This window comes from Carassius carassius, chromosome 49 (genome assembly GCF_963082965.1).
Source record: "Carassius carassius chromosome 49, fCarCar2.1, whole genome shotgun sequence".
Classification (NCBI taxonomy): domain Eukaryota; kingdom Metazoa; phylum Chordata; class Actinopteri; order Cypriniformes; family Cyprinidae; genus Carassius; species Carassius carassius.
In genome coordinates this window covers 16549488-16563678 of record NC_081803.1, presented here as the reverse complement: position 1 = coordinate 16563678, position 14191 = coordinate 16549488, and the positions used below count along the sequence as shown (strand labels likewise).

Sequence of the window (14191 nt, the reverse complement as noted above, 5' to 3'; positions counted from 1 at the left end):
ATGGAGGAAAATGTGGAAAGTTTTTTTTCTCTTTGAAATATTAGTTAGTTAAATATTAGTATTTCCATTTGTTATTTAAAACTGCATTTCTCTTGTTGGAGTTGTCTGTCTCTCTGTCTGTCTGTCTACCTATCTATCTATCCAACATTCAATCATTCTATTTGTTGTTATATCGCTCTTTCTTTCATTCTAGCATTAGTTCTGTCTGTATTTTTTTTGTTCTACCGTTCTATCCACGTATTGTTCTATCATTCATTCTAACGTTCTGTCTACCTATTCTTCATTCTATCGTTTCTTCTATATGTCATTCAGTTTGTCTATAATGCCTGTAAACCTTTAAACCTCAACATTTTTGAAACTTTTAATCAAAGACTTTTTCAAGCCAACATACAGTTTGGCATACGTTTTCTAGTTAAAATGACAGTTACACCGTGTCTAGACCGGACACAACAGTTTACTGCTCTGCAACAGCTAATGGCTGTCTACACTGGACACAACAAAGCAACCATTACAGAACATTTCACCGATTCATAAATAGAACGAGGCATCATTTTACTGTCAGGGATTAGTTGTGTCCAGTGTAGACAGCATCACTTATTAATGGGTTCTGTTGTCTTTTATTGCAACGCATTGCGCCGCTCTGATCTGGTGTTATATGAATTTCTTTGAATTTCAGTTCATTTAAATTCTTCCTTGTGTTAAAAAATTTATTTCAATTCTGCATTATGTTTGCTACCTGAGTTTAAAATCAGGAATTTAAGTATTTCTCACTTTAATTTTGAATGTTCCAATCGAGTTAGAATTTTTTTAAATATTTTTCTCATTTTGAGAGAGACCAGATAAGGGCTGATAACTTGGCTGGGCCTTGTTTTCTTTGGTCCGATACAACTTAATGTATAAATATCCGCCATGCATGTGTTACAGTTGCTTTGTTGACCTGTTAGTATTTTTAGCACACTAATTTCCCACCGGTATCTGAGCTCAGGATTATCCATCACACAGACGCAGCTTTGCTGTGATTTACAGTTGTTCGGTTACCTTTGGCTGCCTTGGCCGAAAGTCAGCATTAAGTGCCGACAACTTAGCTCATGTAAATGCAGATATCCTGATGGAAACAAACTCAGGATTTGATTTGACGGACTGAAGGGTTGGTCTTGACAGTTACAATTTATTGCTTAAGGTGGATGGTTGTCTGTGTTGATCAGTCAAAGCTTTTGATGCTAAAGCCAGAGCTTCCTTGCGTGAGAATGGATTACCTCTGTTTTGTTTTAGAGTGCAAGTGTCTCAGCCTTTGGGAAGGGGACTATTGCAATGGTGTGTAACTCCTTTAGGATCATTGTTCTCAACAAAATGACCCCCCGGGGTATGTGACACTTTTCTCAAAGGCCTCTCATGAGGGTTTAACGGGTTAACGGCAAACAAAAGAAACTGAGAACATGTAACTCAGCAGGGGGCCCAGTAGAAACTCCAGGCTGCCATAATCTCAACCGAGTCGCTTCCTGTTTGCTTTACCCAGAATCAAGGGTCTGTCACAGGGCTGTATTCGAGTTGGCAGCCACATGTTGATTTTATAGCATATTTATCAGCACTATTATAAGGATTTGACTTGAGTGAAATACTTAATTTTCGTGTTTAGAAGAGTTTGGTGTTCTACAAAAATACTAAAGCAGATATGTTTCACAAAATATGAATGCTAATCAAAAAAAATTCCCATTTAATTTCAAAGAATAGTTCACCCAATCATCTATCAGAATCTCAAGTTACATGCACTGTGGAAAAAGCAGCTTTAATGTAGCCTATATTGTAAAATATTTTCTTTTGTGTTCTTTGGAAGAAAGATAATCATATGGATTTGAAACAACAAATAACACTTTTGTGCATAAAAATGGCAATAAACAAGTTTAAATAAAGAGTGTCGTGTAGAAGTAATGCTGGTTGGCCCGAATGTTTAAGCATCTCATTGACTGAATGTGAAAGTGCCACCAAGAATTTCTGATTTCCTCTACACAAGCTTCTCTCACCTTCATAGGTCTTACTCAATGATTGTCAGTGCTCTTCCCAGTCTAATAATCAATAAATATACAATTTAGAGTGTCATGTTTGCAAATTTTGCTATTTATTAAAGAACTTAGTTTACTCTTTGTATGCAAACGAGCACTTATTCTTGCTGTCTTTGTTCAGACAAAGGTGGCGGTTTATGTGTTGCACAAAAATGCAAAACAATTTGGTTCAGCAATTTCCTGCACGGTGCAGGGGTGAATGATAATTATGCCTTTCCATATCATTCGTGCTGTGCCCTTCCAGCATTCTGCTGAATCAGCAATGGATCAGGCAGCAGAAAATGCCTTGATTTCCATGCTTTTTATCATGGCTGCAGAGAAATGAGCTGAATAACAAGACAGGCAGTGCGTGCCTCAGTCTGTATTGCACTGCAGTCCATATAATTGTATGAATTTCACCCAGTTAAGTTTGTTTGCCAGCCTGCAGCTGAACATCTAGAGCTAGAGCTTTATTCTCTCGGTTTGTGAAAGCCTGAGATGATATCAGAGATGTCAGAGTGCAATAAAAACTCAATAAAACATCCTTTTCATAGTGAATTTAGAAACACAAAATTTTATATATTCCACTTGATTGTGAAGTCTAGCTTTTTGCCGGCCTCTATAATTGTAGATGATTGCCTCAAATGAGCCTTAAATGTCTATTTTAAGTGTGTAATTAAAAAAAACCCATTTGCTTCAACACATTTGACCACTGTCTGAGATCTCCTGTCCATGTCTGAAGCATATTTTCTAAAATAACAAAAGCCAGACCAAGGAAGAAATCATAAGGAACGCGTCCAGAAATGACTGGAAGCAGAAAGGCAGGTTAAAATGATGTCTAATTTCATAGTGTTGTCAAATTATGAAGCTGGAAACATTTATTAAGCCACGAGCAAACATTTTGTCAGGATTTTATTTAGATATAATACAAACATATATAGAATGCCACATTTGTTCAGAAGATGCATTATTGATAAAAAATATTAGAAGGGAATGATTTTCTGGAAATTTTGTTCTGTTATTGCTTCATAAATGATTGCATTCTTCCGAACAGTGTGGACAAACACCATACTGATATAATCATAACATGTTTTGGTTTGAATCACTGTAATGACTCACTCAGTAAGGGTGGTTCTTGATTTATTCACACACTTTAATTGCGTCCAACTGGAAATGAACAGCTAAATTTTATTGTGTTGTTGTGTACTTCAAGTTAATATGAAATCAAAATTGCCCCTATGTCACTTTGTGCAGTCTATTGGATAATATTAACCGAAAGCCAAATAGCATTTTAAGCATTGCAGTTGTTTTATTTATTTAATTCTGTTTCAGTCTAAAATAGGGATGTCCAGATCCGATCACGTGATCGGAAATCGGGCCCGATCGCGTGGTTTCAGACACGATCGGAATCGGACGTTACCTCCCGATCAGGACTCGGATATATATATATATATATATATATATATATATATATATATATATATATATATATATATATATATATATATATATATATATATATATATATATATATATATATATATTCTCATTAATTTTTAACACATCTTTTGTTATGTGGTGGCACAGAGTTAGACCCTTTTGACTCCACACAGAAACAGCGACGCGTGCGGCATGACATCACTTTGTTTTCAAGAGCTGGTGTGAATAAATATAGATTCAAACTCAAAGAGACATGATAGTTTGCGCATGACCTGATATTTCATTCGGACTCAGGATACAGCGAGATGAACATCACAGAGCGCTAAACTCTCATGCAGTGTGTGTTTCATTCATACTCGAAGCCGGAGCGCGCTCTCGCGCTGATATCAGGATATTCCTAATATGGACAAAAGCGTCCAGCTATGCTGTGGTGCGCACATGAAAACAGAAACTTATGCAAACACGAAGACGTTAATATACGATCGCGACAATAAATTGTTTCATCAATTCATCAAAAAGTCATCTCCAGCAGGTGATAAATAAAGTATGAACAATGCAGTGCTGATTGACATAGTATTTATTACAGTATAGAAACTATTCTGCATTATTATGTGATAAACAGTGTTTGTAGTATATAAACAAATCATTATTATTTGTTATTGTCCAGCATTTATAGATTTCTAAGCCAATTAAAAGCTAAAAAATTAGAAAAAAAAAAAATAAAGTTGCCTATACTACCAGTCAGAAGTTTTTGAACAGTAAGCTTGTTAAGGTTTTTTTTTTTTTTTTAAGAAGTCCCTTCTATTCACCAAGCCTGCATTTATTTGATCTAAAGTACAGCAAAACAGTAAGATTTTGAAATATTTTTACTAGCCTATTTAAAATAGCTGTTTTATATTTGAATATATTTCAAAATGTAATTTATTGAACATCCTGGATCTGTTTTTTCGCTCTTCTTTATTCTTTTTTTATGTATTATAGAAGTATCGGATCGGGACTCGGTATCGGCAGATACTCAAAATCAAATGACTCGGACTCGGACTCGAGGACAAAAAAACCTGATCGGGACATCCCTAGTCTAAAACTCTGGTTGCTCTGTGAGCTGTGTAGTTCAAATTCAGATGACATTTGGCAAGATTAATAGTATTTTGATAACAGAAAGATTATAAAATACATAACCAAGATTTTAATGAATTCAATTAAGTATATTTGATGACTAAAAGAAAAGTTTATGCACTGTCAAAATTGTGTACAAAACCTATGAAAGGTACACTGTTGACCCTTAGCTGCTCCTAAGGTTTCATATTAGTATCTTGCTAATATCTATCATTAGGGGTAGGAAAGGCACAAAGGTTTAATTTTTCAGGATACTGCTCCTTTGGCAAGCTAAAAAGTACAAATTTTTGAACATTTTGTCAGAGAATGTTGAATAATTAAGAAACTGAACCATTAATGGGATCAAAAACTGAAGCAGAATAATTGAATTCCTTACAATTCTCTTAATTAAGAAAAGTTGTTCTCAGGACATGTCTGATCAGCCAATTCAGTCTGACTGAAGTCATTTGAATTCATTTTAATGGTCTTCATCAATTAACATGCTGCTTTCTCGAGTCTTATTTAATGGCATTTTTATTGATCGGCTCCTGCGTTGTCACATGTGGAATACTTTTGACTATGCCCAAGTTTAATATTCAGAAGTCCCAGTGTATTGATTGATTCTTTGTGATGGTAAGCAAGATCTATGTCTGCTTGTCGCTCACGGTTAGCGGGGTTTCGGTAATCGATGTGCACTGTTCACGCATTACGTCATTTAATTAAAAGCCCTCTTAAGGTTTCTGAACGGCTCTGAGACAAAGATTTTGTTATTGACCATAATTTAATAAAGAGCTCAGCCAAACCCTATACAGTATTTATTGTATTTGGTTTTTGAGAATTCACACAAGTGAGATTCAAGTTTCTACAGTAGCTTGTGCACTGAATGAGTAACTGTTGCATCTTAACTTTTAGTTTTGGAGGTGATAAATTATCATTCAGAGGGGAATGGGAAAACTTCATCTCGCGTGATCTCTTCATTTCATAGTTTGTGTTGCGATTGGATAACCCATCTGACTGTTATAAAGGCTGCCTAGCAACATACCCCTAGCAACAATTATGATTTCTTACTCTATGTAAAGACTTTATATAAAGATTATTATTAAGTTTAAGCTTATACCCATAAATAAATTCATGGAATGAGTTTTAGTTTGATCAATTTATTTGAGCTGTTTTTTTCTATGTGTTAAAATGCTCTGCTCCCATTGGCTGTCGGTGTGCTCTGCACCAGCTCTCTGCTTCCCTTTTCCCCATCAACAGACTTGTTTCCTAACCTGTCTCCACCCACCGGAGGCAGCTGCGGCCAATGAGCTTCACAGAAAAGGTGTTGGCATTTAATACGGACCCACCCTGCCAAACTGATTGGCAGTTGGGTCAAACAAAGTCATTTTCTTGGCTCGTTGCCTGGCAAACTCTGTAAACGTTTAAGGGAAAGCAGAAGGCATTGGCCTCTCTGCACAGGGAAACCTCAAATCTCACTGCACAAAGCCTATTTGTGCCTTCAACTTTGTTTTTGATTTTTGTTGTTGGCTCGATCTCCTGAGGGTCTAAAGCAAACTACTAACTGCATTGAGAGCAATTAGATCTGTATGTTGTGTTTGGTTTAACAGCCTTTGTGCCTTTCATTACATTCACACAAATATGTTAGCATATGCATTTCCCTGCAATTTTTTCTGTCAATTGGTGTAAGTTTTAAAATTTTCACTAAGAAATTGTAATAAATTTCACAAATAATTACAAAGAAATGGCAAGTAACATTGAATTAAACATGAAAGGAGACAATACAAAGGAGTATTTTCTTGTAAAACATACACCAACAATTATTTACATTTTTAATGGAAAGCTTTATTTTAAAAATCATGCTCTTAGAGAACCTATGTGTGCACACATAACATACAGCGACTGCTTTTGTGGCTTGTGAATGATGCTGATGAAGAGCCGCTGCACTTGATCTTGTCTTTAAAATTAACTAACTGCCTCTTGAAATTTAGGCATTTTGTGATGGAGATTAACAACTCATGTAGAAATAATGTTTGATATTTTACTTTCAGCAGTAATGGCTCGGTTCGTATGGGGAGGTCAGTGGTTAGAGGAGAGGTCATCACTGTTCTGGTTTCTCATATCATATGTGGAAGATTAAAGTCAGAATATTCCGTCACCTTCACTGGCATTGTTTACAGAGTTGATGAATAATTGCCATTAAGAAGAAGAGCACCCACTGTTGATTTTCCATATTTCCATTTCCGATTTGCCATCTGGTTCCTTCACCCCTGCAAGCATTGAATGCAGTTGGTTTGCCCCGCTGAAGGGTCCACATTATGACTGTGTCACATTACTGCGACGTCTGTCTGATTTCCCCCCTGTCTGGTTTTCAGTGGTTTGATCTGTCTTGCGGGAAAACCTCTCTTTGCTCTGTTTTTTTTTTTTTTTGCCGGTCTCAGTTGAACTTTGACCAAAATGTCCTGCTTCTCCAGATATGAAATGCCATTCTGTGAGATGACGAGTTCTATAGGTATAGGTATATAGGTATAGGTATATAGATGACGAGTTCTATAGGTATAGGTATATAGGTATAGGTATATAGATGACGAGTTCTATAGGACGACTTTTATAGGTATAGTTCATCCAAAATTATTATAATTTTTACTTACTTTAATGTCATTCCAGACCTGTATGACTTTCTTTTGTCTGTAGAACACAAAAGGAGACATTAAGCAGAATGTCCGATCTGCGTTTAATTGCAAACAATGAAAGTAGATTGGGATCAGGAGCAGCTGTGGTCACCATTCATTTTCATCATAGTATTTTGGAAATGCATCATGGTAATACTGTGTTTTTTAGGCACATACCATGTCAATCTTTAATGTACTACTTCAATTTGATAGCAGAATAGGTAGAATAAACTGACAATAAACAATACATGTACAGCATTTGTTAATCTTAATTAACGTTCATTTTTAAATCTATTTAATTTGTAAGTATCAAATAAAATAGTTAATGTATGATGAACAAATAAGCAATAAAATTGTGAATGTTTTAATAAAACTACATAATATATGAATTAACATTATCCTGGATTAATAAACGCTGTAAAATGTAGGAAATATAATGCTGTGACTAATGTTAACAAACTGAACTTTATTGTTAAGTGTTAGTGTCATACGTTAGAGTACCATTTAAATAGCATGGTAAGTACCGTGATGTATATATAACTATACCACTGCCTAAATGACATGTGACAGACAAGCCCTCCTCATGCGTGTATTTTTCAATCAAGCATGGAGCTGACACCGCCTGGCTTAATTATGTGAGGAGAACACGCGTTTCGCTGCATGAATTCAACTCCTACCTTGTTGAATGCGAGCTGTGTTTTAGTGCTGTGGTCTGTCTGACTCAGGATGAGAGAGGCGTCTCACACCCTGTTGCAGAATTTATAGTTCTTGCAAGTTCAGAGTGATGTGAAAATAGTTTATCCTTGCAGGCCTGCACCTCCTGAGCATTTATCAGCCTGCTGTGCATGCACCATCAGGAAACACACATGCACATACAGACCTGCCTTGTATTAAAAGCCTCAAAATTATCTTCTGGCAAGCCTAATCAGCCTAGTCAAAACATAATAATGATAAAAGAACATTAATATTCTGCGGTACTGAAATGCTTCACGATATATTACTACATTTTTAATTATATATACACACATATCTATTTGTGTGTGTGCATTCCTTAAACTTATTCTATAAATTGAGATTCAATTTGCAGATAAGGATTAGATTTAGATATCATCTTTTCCCAGTTCATTCTTCCTGTGTGCTCAGGGCCACACCAGTATATACTCACATGCATCAACTTGAACAGATCATCTCTTGTGGTTTGATGCAAATCTGCTGACTGTTTGTTTGCTGTCAGAGTGTGTTGGGAAAATCATCCATCCAGGAACAAGGGTGGATGAGTTCACGGTGATCGAATCCAAACATCTAGAATTATGAGCAGGACTGTAGGCGACTCGGGGCTGTGTATTTTTGTGTGGGAATTTTCGTTTTGCTCTGGACAGAGAGATCATCAGGATTGACATATTTTGTGTTCAGTTCAATGAGACGCTTCTCTTAAGTACACTTGTGTGTCCAAGAAAAGATTTAAAAGAGCCGTGACATGGCCTTTAACCAAATTAGTTCCAGCAGGTCCAGATTCTAATCTAGAGTTCTTGACGTTTATGGTGAAGCTTAAAGTGGCCCCATAAAGTAATAGGGTCTGGCTGCAGATATGCACTTGCACTCTGCTCACCTGCTCTTCTGCTAGTGACATTACTTGCAATCTTTTTGGATTTTTGATTTTATTTATTTGTTATTTTTTTTTATTGAATCTCTCAACATTTCAAAATGTAGCCAGGTGGTGAAGACAAAAAAAGAAACAAAATTACAGTGTCACTTATAATCAGCACCTGCGATGATTAACCAATAAAAACTAATATAGTATCATAACGTACAGGGTCCTGCAAGTCACCTGTGGGAGAAAAAGACAAGACCCGCAAATCTGTGGCCACAGAACAGCAGAATATGAACTCCTCCCGTTGAAAACCATAAAGACTTAACATGGCTTAATGTATTGAAATATCAAAATCGATATACGGTTTATTAATATAATGTACTACAAGGCAAACAGATGGCCAGTATATGTACACAATGTGCAAACTTTCACTTTTTCTCCCATGCAGCAAAACATTTAAAGGCACAATATAGCCCCTTTCACACTGCGAAAAATACACGAGGGTAATGTGTCTCGGCAATTGTTCCCGGGTCGCTAGATTTTGCCCCTTTCACACTGCCAGTAATTTCCTGGAATATGTGCGTGTGTTCACACACAACCCGTAAAGGTCCCGTAAAGACACGGGACATCAGGATGTGACGTGTAATGTAAGAGTCGAAAATGCTAGGCACGTTAACTTTCACTTAAACTGGCGAACGATCTCAGGTTCAGCGCAGATAGTGAGGAGCTAACTGATCTCTGCTTCATTAAAGTTTGCACATATTTTTTCGCCGCAAACGTTGATCTGCCTTCACAACACCTGGTAAAAGAGTTGCACTATAACGTGATCATCTCTACGACATGGAATTTGTTCTGGCTTTTGTTCACACAGAGCTCGTTCCAGGACTGAACCTGGCAATGTTAGATAGATAAAATCTATCTATCTATCTATCTATCTATCTATCTATCTATCTATCTATCTATCTATCTATCTATCTATCTATCTATCTATCTATCTATCTATCTAATTTTGTTTGTCTTGCCAATCTTTGCCTTTCTAGTTAAAAATAAGTTATATAATTTTGTTTAAACCTTTTTCTTTGAACTTTTAAATTAGAATTTTGATTTGAATTGCAATTCTACATTCTGCCTCAATCGAAATGCAGGAATTTGAGGAATTGAATTCTAATTAAATTCAAATCAAGTTATCCAGACCTTATTCTGTGGTAAAATAATAGTTATGTTTCCCCTGTTAACTATAGTTACTTCCTCTTGTTGTTTGGCTCTCACATCATTTGAGCTCTGAGTCTGTGGAGATTCTGTACAGAGGTCATGTGTGATCTCATGTGCGCAGCTTTAACAAGATGCAGGAAACGCCCACATACGCTCCCCGTTGTCTGTTCTTACACTTTAATAAAGCCCTAGTGGGAAACTTCATCAGCCCACTACAATCTACAAACTACGATCATGACTTACGGATTAATGAATTGCCATCTGTGTGTTTAAAATAAAGCTTCACTGAGTCACTCCATTCATACACACAGGCAATGGGAAACACGTAGTCTGACGGGGCGTTTTTTCTCAACTACCGCCTGCAAGCGAATGTGCTCTTCGCTGCATTCCAGTGCAGCTTTGCTCGAGAATTACTCCAAATGCATCATTAAAAGACATTTCCTCTTCTCTTATCTTCTGAGTGACTTGGCATCATTGTTTGAATTCAGCTGATATCTACAGTATGTCCTGTTGTCCTTACGATGGGCATCGTGCCAGGTAGAGGTTGCCATGACTCCCAACGCCACCCCTTTTCAGCCCCCCCTGGAAGGTGGCATATTTTTTTCATGGAATGCTCGGCGAAAGGGTTGTATTTTAGACAAAAGATGTCTACTCAACATCAGCTGAATGCTTCTGGGCTCGAGCAGCGTCATGTGACCCACTGGTGAAGGTTTTGTGAAGGTTCCAGAACAGAAAAGGAGAAACTTGGAAAGCGATGCTAGTAAGAGTCCTTTCTCTTTTTTTCCTTCACTTGTTTTTCCTTGCTGAGAAAATGGCGGACCACACTGACTTTCTTATTTAACAAAAGTATATTGGTGGCACTTTTATATGGCAGCCCCGTTTGTTAATTTTTAATCTTACAGGTTGTTTTAGTCGGAGTAAAAATGGTGCTCGAACTGTTTCCAAAACTCTAAAACAAGTCATGATTCTGTGAATGAATAGGTGCAAAAACCACCGCCCACTTCGGAATGGCTCAAGTGTACCGTGAGTTGAACGTTACGTCCGATGAACATCAGCAAGCAGGTGAGGCAGTGAGAGGACAGGAGCTGTTTGTGAAATGCTCACTTTTCCCACCTCGACAGCTTGTGTGTTGTCTTTTAAAGCCGCCGTGTTCTTGTCTAAGCTCACCCTGTTCTCACAGACAGTCACGCATGGCGTTCTCTGGCAGGGATGTGTTTGAACAAGCTGTTTTTGCCAAACTTTTCCGTATTTCCCACCAACAGTGTTTGTGTAGCCATCAAATAATTTACAATTTGATTCATGTGAAAAAAAAAAATTAGGATTTATTTAAGTTTCTTTGTGTTGGACTTTTGTCATATTGTTCAAACTGTGTGATACAGCTCAAAACTCTGTAACTATTCTAATTTACTTTCATGATACTTGGTCCAGGTCTTATTGTACTTGATTTACCCAACTACACATTATTCTAAAGAAAAACGTTTGTCTTTGTAATCATTTATCAAAACTTAATAACTTGCTCCGCTTCTGAAATGATTTTCCTTTCCAGATGACATCATCAAGCCCTCTTCGTCTATTCCCATATAACCACCTGTCATGCAGAAACACTTTTCTTCATCCAGTCTATTCTTGTTGGATAAAATAAAGTCCCTGCCTATCTTTTGTCTTGTTAAATATTTAACTACAATAAAACAGATTGTGAACGGCATGTCATTTAATCTGTTTTCTACACAATGCTGAATTATATAACTGCATGTATTTGCTATAGACTTTTAACTGTTAAGGTATTTCCTGAGGTTGTCATTTCTTTCTCTTTACAGCACAAAAATCAGGAGTAGATATGGATACATCTCCACTGAAACTTGAGCAGGTCAGTAGAAGGTGTTTTTGTCTTTCTCCTCCCTTCTATATTTACAGTGACTCCATGACAGTGTTTTGTTCATACAGGAGGGATGTTTCTGTGGTTTATCTGATCTGATAGACTCGGAGACATGAGTATGTCCCAGGATTGGGTTTCATATGAAGCTTTGACCACTTGTCACAAACCCGTAGATCCGATCTTGTGTCATAATTGGCAACCCAAGCTCGATTCTGTGGGTCTCTGTCACTGTGGTGAACTCATCGTACTCTTTGAACTTGCTACAGCAGTGGTTCTCAAACATTTTTAGGTGGTGCACCACAAAATAAAAAATGCAGAAGCCACCAGCTACCTTGAAACAATAACCAGGTTTAGTAGTGCACAAATTACCTTAGTTTATAAGGATATTCCTCAATTCCAAAATTTTGTCAGACTGCTGTTTTGTTCTTATTTCATTGAAATACATTACATTTTGTTTGCTAAAAATGTGTGTACATTTATGTACTTTACCAAATGAGACAACAGAAACATCATTATCCAAGTGTAATAGGTTGATTAAGCAGCCAATAAGCTCAGTGTTGGTGCTTTGTATCGATTATATTCATGTCTTATCTATTTTATTTGTTTAATGAGCCAATCAAATCATGGACCATTTGGAATCCTTCAAGGTTTGAGAACTGCTGCTGTAAATAGACAATCCGAAGAGAATTTGCAAGTGCATCAAAACATTGATGCAAAAAAACATATTCTCAAAAAAACATATTCTCTGAGAGAGCAGAAGTAGATTTTTTTGCTCCAGGAGGTCCAGAGGAATGGCAGTGTGGACGTGTGCATCCAGGCTGAGGTAGTAGGTTGTATGGTTTCGAATGACACCATGGGAGTTAACTGTACAACCTTCTAGCTTTCCTTGGAGTACACTCATTTCATCAAGCAAAACATCTTGTCACAAAGTAGAATCCTTCAAAATGGAATCCATTGGATACCTTATTACAGAACATCCCTTTTTCCATCTTTAAATACATGAAATCAAGAAATAGATGTAGGCTTTTAGGATTTCAGTGCAGTAACACACAGATGAGTCAGAGTAATACAGATAATTGATGTTTCCTGTTCCTTCAGGATGGACGGGCTGCCAGTTTAATTGTCATTTACTCTGTTGTGCATATCTGCTGTTGGACAGAAGACATGCAGCATATTTTTTGTGATATAATACACCATTGCTAAAATGACAGCAGGAACCACCACAGAAAGCACCCAGTATCCCTTTCAGCTGATGGAGTGATGTCAAATTGTCTTGTGTTTTGTCATCATTGCTGCATATCAGTCAGTTTTCCCTCGAGATGTTTGTCATGGCTGTTTATAATCAGACAACTTCGGATATAAAAAAAAAAAAAAAACAGCAAGGATTAGTAACAATGGTTGACTAATTCGACTAGTTTGGTTTATCTAGATTGTTCATATATATCTTTTTAGATTTTTTTTATTTGTTTATCTTTGATATTGTTAGCAACACTGCACACATTTTAAGGGAAAAATTGCATCATTTACCACTGTGTGGCATCCCTTCTTTATAACAGTCTGCAAACATCTGGGGACTGAGGAGACAAGTTGCTCAAGTTTAGGAATAGGAATGTTGTCCCATTCTTGTCTAATACAGGCTTCTAGTTGTTCAACTGTCTTAGGTCTTGTTTGTTGCATCTTCCTCTTTATGATGTGCCTATTTTTTCTATGGGTAAAAGATCTGTACTGCAGGCTGGCCATTTCAGTACCCAGATCCTTCTTCTACGCAGCCACGGGGTTGTAATTGATGCAAGGTCTTCCCTGAAAGAGACGACATCTGGATGGGTGCATATGTTGTTCTAGAATTTGGATATACCTTTCAGCATTGATGGTGCCTTTCCAGATGTGTAAGCTGCCCATGCCACACACACTCATGCAACCCCATACCATCAGAGATGCAGGCTTCTGAACTGTGCGCGGATAACAACTTGGGTTGTCCTTGTCCTCTTTAGTCCGAATGACATGGCGTCCCAGTTTTCCAAAAAGATTAGTCTGACCACAGAACAGTTTTCCACTTTGCCACAGTCCATTTTAAATGAGCCTTGGCCCAGAGAAAAATCCTGCGCTTCTGGATCATGTTTAGATAAGGCTTCCTTTTTGACCTATAGAGTTTTAGCCGGCAATGGCGAATGGCACAGTGGATTGTGTTCACGACAATGTTTTCTGGAAGTATTCCTGAGCCCATGTTGTGATTTCCATTACAGTAGCATTCCTGTATGTGATGCAGTGC

General features: G+C 37.2%; 1 long non-coding RNA gene across 1 annotated transcript in view; it reads left to right on the top strand.

The window, feature by feature from the left end:
- LOC132132734 (uncharacterized) overlaps positions 1-14191 on the top strand; it is a 48905-nt gene that overhangs the window by 17750 nt on the left and 16964 nt on the right. The window contains exon 2 of the long non-coding RNA XR_009429074.1: positions 11864-11913. This is a non-coding gene — a long non-coding RNA (uncharacterized LOC132132734). The remainder of the gene's footprint in view (positions 1-11863; positions 11914-14191) is intronic.